The following is a 7,083-nucleotide window of genomic DNA, read 5'->3' as shown; positions in this document are numbered from 1 at the left end:
GACTGAATTTTCACTTCCTTCTTCTAAACCGCAGCTCATCAGGTGCTGTGTGTGTGTGTGTGTGTGTGTGTGTGTGTGTGTGTGTGTGTGTGTGTGTGTGTGTGTGTGTGTGTGTGTGTGTGTGTGTGTGTGTGTGTGTGTGTGTGTGTGTGTGTGTGTGTGTGTGTGTGTGTGTGTGTGTGTGTGTGTGTGCAGGTGCGCACAGCGTGCTAAAATCTATGTGTGTAAAGATTATCTTGACATTAGAAATGACTTGCAAGGTGATTAAATCACCAGGCGGACATTTTATTTACATTTCATTTATAAATCAACAATTTCCTCGAAATAACCCTAAACCGACAAGGAATAAACCATTATAACAAGTATTGCCTGCCACAGCATAATATATATCTTATTTCTCAAAACCAAAATCCATTCAAAATGAATGCTGTTGCATTTGGACCATCCTTCTCACATTAAAGGCAACTCGAGTAGTTGTATTCCCTCTCAGCTTGTTAAACAAATATTAAATTGAGATTTGTTTCAGACGCAATAGGAATTTTTCCTTAAAAAGTTTTCAATAGCATCAGCGTTATTATTTTGAGTTTTCTTACTTTTATTTTCGTTTTCATTTTCTTATTGTATCATAGTGTGGTTACAGCTTTGTGGAAAACATACAATGAACAATTAATTGTTAATGATGACGAATAGTGAATCATAACAGCATGAGTTTTATGGTGCAAAGGCACATGATATACTGTAGCTACAGATTAATTAAAGATGTATTTACTGTATTGTTACTTTGGTCTCTTAAGTAGATTTGATGATATTAATAAAAAAGGAAGAGTAACACCAATGTTGTCTTTAAAGACACAACAGTACCATTTTTGTACTGTGTCTACTTTGGTTTTAAAAAAATTAAATGGCAGGGTTTTGCTGTAGAAGGGTTCATATCAAATGCATGATTTGGTTGTGTTAAACAACACCTGTCCACCACAGAACCTCCGCAGTGTTTATCCCATGATCTCAGGCCACATCCTCTATAGACCCCCTCCTACGTTTCTCTCATAAAAACACACATCTACATCTACTCCATTCCTTCCTCCGTTTCTTCACCCACCAGCTTCCCTCTCTATCTTATTCATTTCCAGCATCTGTCCAGCTGTCTCCCCCACACACGCACACAGCCTGAGTCTTTCTTTTTTACCTTTTCATCCATCTGTTTGTCCCTCTCTCGCTCTCATCATCGTCATCGTAGGGGAGGGGAATGGCAGGAAGTGTGAGGCAGGAAGAGAAGTAAGACTAAACTGTTGTAACTTGACGGAAGCCAGAGTGAACTGTTGTGTAGACGAGGTGCGTATGTGTTGGTGTTTGTGTGAATGACTGTGTCAGCCAACAGGAGAAAAATAGGATGCAGTGAGACAAAGGCCTATTGTCTGTGCCCACACACTGCACAAACATGCACATGCAGATACAATAATACAATATGTAACACACTATTAAATCAATGTATTCTGAGAGCAGACAGATACAGACATACAGCCAAAACTATAGATCTTGCATGCTACTCATTAAAACAAATCAAACTTAATAAACAAATTGTTGTCATGAGACTCAAGGCAGGTGCTTCAGATGCTTTGCTCACACATTTAAAAGCACAAAGATAAAACAAAATTCTCTGGCCTAAATGTACCATTTTATACAATAATATGATATAGGTAGTAGTAGGTTGTCAGATTTTGTATTATATAGACTATATAATTAATTAATTTACTATGTATATGCTATTAAACGACAATTCAAAATGTGATATATGTAAGTTAATTAATTAATTACTCGCAGGCATGCTTTCTCTTGTTCTCGAAGCTGCTAGAATAGGGACATTTCAGTTTTGCCTTCATGGAGCAACTTTGTAGTCCACTGGTTAAGACACTTCACTTATAACAGGTTTAAAACAGCTCAATATATCTGTTGCATTTCAAATCTCTTTCTTTCTCCTTTGTTTACAGTCAGTCCATAACTTTATTTAGCCAATAAAGCTACAAATGTCTTTAAAAAAAGTTTAATTTATGAATCTGTATCAGAATTATTTGGCAGACAAGTAATTTTGATTTATTCCCACGTACACATGCACCTTGACATTGCTCATATGACACAGAGGGCAGGAAAAATACTGATCAACCCTTTGTTTTTCTCTCGACACAAAGGTGGAGATGACACAGATCATGTGAATCAGATAAGACTATAGATAGTTAAAACCTGTTCACTGTTTATATCATTCGTAACTTGTATGGACTTAAAGTCATATGAATGTAACCTTTATTATTTGGTCCATACATGTCATTGTCTGTCAATGCTCTGGTTATTGAATCTTATAATGAAAACTGAAAAATTGGCTCACTTTTTATACAGAGCTCCTATCATATCACAATCAAAAAATAGGTTTGTGCGTTCTGCTCGCACATGTGCATGAAAAATTCCACACAATAGATACATATCCACTGACCCAAAGCAGCTCTTCTGTGTCACGGTGTTATAACAGAGCCAGGAAGTATTCTGTGTCATTTCTTCAGCCTTTATCTGTGAGAACCTAACTGAGGTATGACCTGACTTCCTAGTGAAGTTGACCTCTGCGATGAAATGCTATCATACAGGATATGTGGAGGCAAAGGGCTCTTGAGCTCTCCGACCTTTGTCACATAGGCTCTGTATGTGTATGTGTTTGGTAGCTTAGTAATGTTGAAAGGTGTCAGCAAGTAGCCTTTTAAAACCCATTGTGCCTTTCAATTGTGTTGTTGTTTTCTTATAATGTGAACAGCCCCCCCATGACATTTTCCCCCAAATAAGCCCTGCATATTATTTCAAAGCTAGCAGCCTGTGTTTGGTCAATACTAAAAAAGAACTCTGAGATAACTGCATTGGTGAAAGGTATTTCAACAATGTGAAATAGTTATGCAAAAGGTTATAAAAACACTGAACATACATTTGCTGTGTGTGACTTGGTACACACGTAGGCACGGGGTTTAGGGGGTGGACAGTTTGTTCTTATGAATGACTCTTAATCTGAACAGGAAGGTCTTACTGAACTAACTTGGCCATACTGTAGGTCAAAGCTTGTAATAAAGAAGCACAACAGTTGATACAAATAGTGTTGCTTCTAACTGTGGCAATCAATGCTTTGGAAGTTATTTGTTTGCTTCACAGATTAAAAATATGTTGTTTTTAGCCTTGAGTGCAGCAGGAGCTGCCAGGTCAAGGTTTTATCCTGCGAGTAACACATTCTCCCTCGATTCATTAGATACAGAATCTGGTGCAAACATTCTTATTTCCAGAGATGTACCCTGAACACTTTAGGGTTACTGACTTTTCCTACAGCCCCACTTTAGGTTGCAAACCATACTTCTCCTAAACTGTATTTATCCAATAAAGGGACAAATCCCTTTAAAGTTTGCTTCATAAGATAGTAACACTTTTACTTAAATACACAATCTGAGTACTTCTTCCATCTCTGGTCCTCAACTGTATTTATCCAATAAAGGCAAACATGACTTTATAAAACTCTCGCAAAACTCTTTAAGTGCATTGTATTGATTTTCCGACACTTTAAGTGACTTAGACTTGTTCCCTCATACAGGTACATCATGAATTGAGATAGAAGGCAGGACAAATACTGAACAACATGTTTTTGTTCTCACAGCATGAAGGGGGTGATGACACAGATCATGTAGATCAGATAAGACTTTAGATAGTTTGAACAAGTTCAATTTTGATATACATCTCAACAATTACTTGCCATGGGATTTGGTCCAGATGTTTGTGTTTTTTAGAATGAGTTGCTTTTCATCATGCTTCATGAGCAGTTCCATGTCTTTCCCAAAATGTTGAAGTGGAATCAGTCATTGTGCAAAATCCCCTAAGATCGTGCTGGATTCAACCAGGAAAAGGTTATTTGTGTTGCTCTTGGCTGCATTTAGGAACTAGAAACATATTCTTTCTTGCATCATTTCATAAAGGCTCAGAAACATGTATAAGATAAGTTTCATCTGTTTCAGCAGGTTTCAAAGGGCGATGGATTCAAAGAACCTCATCAATCTCTTTATGAATATTTTCAATGGTAGCCTCAATCAACCCTACACTCTGTGCACCTGACAGTGTCCCAGTGTGTGCAGGAATGCACTGAGGAGGTCACAGGGAGGAGGAAAGAGAGACAGAGCAGGAGGCGGGATGAAAACAGGAGATGTGGAGTGATGAGGTGAGAGGGCAGGAGAGACTTTGTCTTGAGGAGGGAGGAAAAGAAGTCAGGAGAAGATATGATGAAGATATGGAGAAACTGAAGGATCTTATGCGAAAAGCAAACAGAGAAACTAAACAGATTATCCTGTCACAGGACCCTTTCCCCCTCTTATTACTGTTGCATGACTGACAGTGTGTACCGTTGTTTATTTTTGTTTAACATTCACTTAAATCTTGAGTAAACCAGAATAATTTTTTTAAAGATTAATAAGCAATTGATAAAGCCAGGCGGTGCAAAAGTCAAACCTCTATCATCAGGATTGGTGGGTCATATAGATTTGACCAATCTTGCTGACCTAGTAGATTGAATAAATCAGCCTTTTCCCCTAAATCTCCACTAGTAACTGCAGTGCAAGATTATGCCGCTGAAAAACCTAATTTCAATACAAAAACATTTGATCTTTATTGTTGACAACACATGAGCAAAATGTTCAGGTTTTGCTGTTCTAAACAAGCATATTTGCGCCCGAGGAAGGCTGTGTAATTGGAATAATTATGAATTGATACGGAATGAAAATACATTGACTAGCTTCTGCTACTTTAGTTTAGTCTAAAATAATATATTATTTCCATTTTTCTTGAAAGCACAGATGTTGTACAATCTGTTGCACTTCAACCATGCATAGAACTCACACAGAGAGTGTTGCTGTTCGTTCCACCACATTGGTATTATCTATTTAAACAGTTATCTTAAAAGCCTACGTGCTATCTGTCGGCTGTCAACATTTTATTTTTGGTGTGTGATCATGTGGTTATCATCACTGTATGCTGCAGGAAATGTGCATCGCTTCAGAGGCGTCATTATAAAGATATATGCAGAACCACAGCTTTTCGATGTGCTTTTACACCACATAATATAAACGCACACAGACACAAAGAGGCTATGTGTATGCAGGCATTTATTTACCAGAATCTATAATAGGTTGTCATATGACACTTCAAGCTAAAGCCAAATTGTTCCAGTAGCATAAGTCCTCCTCAGAGGTGCACCTGTCTGCGGCTCTTCAACAACGCAGCGAGCAGACTCCAAATATAAGAGAATATCTCCCAGGGAGACCAGTGTAGTCATCTCACTAACACAAGTGTATATGTATGAACAACATGCGTGTTGTTCAAGAGCAATGCGTGATCACCAGACGCTTCTGCGATGCTGGTACTCACCTGTGTGAGTCTCCAGGAGCACATGTCATCAGCTCCTGGAGACATGCTTTACCTGGAACTACCACATAGGCATTGAGTACTTTTCCAGGTGTTTATATTTCTGTCTTTGGGTCTGAGGAAGGATTTTGTCACCAGATAGCATTGCAAACCATGCAAGATGCAATCACGAAACGTAACAGGTGTGAAGGGGATATCAAATTGAGTTTCAAAACTGTCAGTGAGCCAAGCAAGGGGGTCAAGTGTGTAAAATCCTACTTAAGGCTGCGTTTGGAGATAGCTGTGTCTGAGCCATTGCTCCTAAAGTAGGGGGGTAGAAAGTTTTGCAAGGGGCCATTGACCCCTCCCCCACTTTACACCCAAGGCCTGATCTATAACTCATATTTAGTTGGTGCTACAACTACATATAAGCGGGGTCTATCTTGAGTATAAGAAAGGTTATGTATGTCAACCTACTACTTACTGTACTTACTATTTATTTTCAAGAGAAAATATCTGGCATTAAGTGTTTTGTTTTTCTGTTGAAAATGGCACATATCATTAATGCACAATAAATGAAATTGCTTTACTGAAATTAGGCTGTATCTCAAAAGTACAGAGATGAAAATTTGACGACTGTGGAGCTGTCATGTGGATGCTGTTAACTCAATAATTTTTCAACGAAAGGTTTGATAAGAATTTACTAATGCTTTCATCGAGACCTTAAAATAACGTTTCAGCAATAACAACATATACATTCCCTAAGGGGCAACACACCACGTTTAGCTGTTGAGGTAATGCTTGACTGCTGCCAACATCTTGGTTTTGATATGGCATCAGTTCAATGGGGAATTATAGCAGGGCTACCATGCTTAAATGTCACAGATACAGTATCTGTCAACCTCTCACTCTGTCTCTCGCCTCACACTCAGCTGTGCATGTCCACAAAATGCCAACATGAGCAGTTGCCATGACAGCAACTCCCTCCTTTGCCTCCAACCCTTACTCTATTCTGGTCAGAGCCATGCTCTACCTCCGTAACCCCCCCACCTCCTCTTTCTCTTTCTTTCCTCTCTTCTGGGCCTTCTTTAATATTGAGAAAAACATTTGTTTGGCGCTGCTTCACTCTGAGTTGGTAGCTAATAAGTCTCAGTATTTATGTCCCAGGGTGTCTTGTGTTACCTGCCATCTTAACTACTTCCCGCTCCTGTGCTCTCAAATAGCATCAGGGGGGGCTACTAGAGAGGTCTGGCTACTGTGCAGACCCACAAATATGACCTCGTAGAGCAACCTTATTTTGCCAAGTATGAAGGTTTGAAGACAGATTTTAGGCCCAAAATATGATTTAGTTCCATTAAATAAAGACAAAATCCCCCCTGGATGCAACATTTCTCAACCCCTACTCAATCAGCTGCAGGTGTTAAGGCAGAATGTCTGGTCACTGGGCAGGGTATGAGGGCAAATCTTAGAGACAGAACTAATGTGATGATGAGAGGGTTTGAGTTTCTCTGACGGTAAAAGCTTAGACCACTGACAGGAAAGTGTGTGATATCTGCTGAATATTTTCCCCTCTGATTTACTGCAACAGCTTTGCAAGGTAAACAAGTAGCGTGGAGATGTTTGCCAGGCAGTGTGTTAGTTTATCCACCGACTATGTGGAAGATTCAGAGCCTT

The 7,083-nt window shown here is 39.1% G+C and overlaps 1 protein-coding gene and 1 long non-coding RNA gene across 4 annotated transcripts in view; one reads left to right on the top strand and one right to left on the bottom strand.

Annotated features, from left to right (window-relative positions):
• Positions 1-2,476, bottom strand: part of LOC307037059 — a 20,806-nt gene extending 18,330 nt beyond the window's left edge. The window contains exon 1 of the long non-coding RNA XR_013807593.1: positions 1,187-2,476. This is a non-coding gene — a long non-coding RNA (uncharacterized lncRNA). The remainder of the gene's footprint in view (positions 1-1,186) is intronic.
• Positions 1-7,083, top strand: part of pde4ba (phosphodiesterase 4B, cAMP-specific a) — a 161,237-nt gene that overhangs the window by 110,073 nt on the left and 44,081 nt on the right. The gene's annotated exons all lie outside the window — the stretch shown is intronic.

Source organism: Notothenia rossii, assembly GCF_949606895.1.
Source record: "Notothenia rossii genome assembly, chromosome: 1".
Taxonomy (NCBI): Eukaryota; Metazoa; Chordata; class Actinopteri; order Perciformes; family Nototheniidae; genus Notothenia; species Notothenia rossii.
Note: the sequence above shows the minus strand (reverse complement) of the source record. Positions and strands in the feature narration are given on the sequence as shown.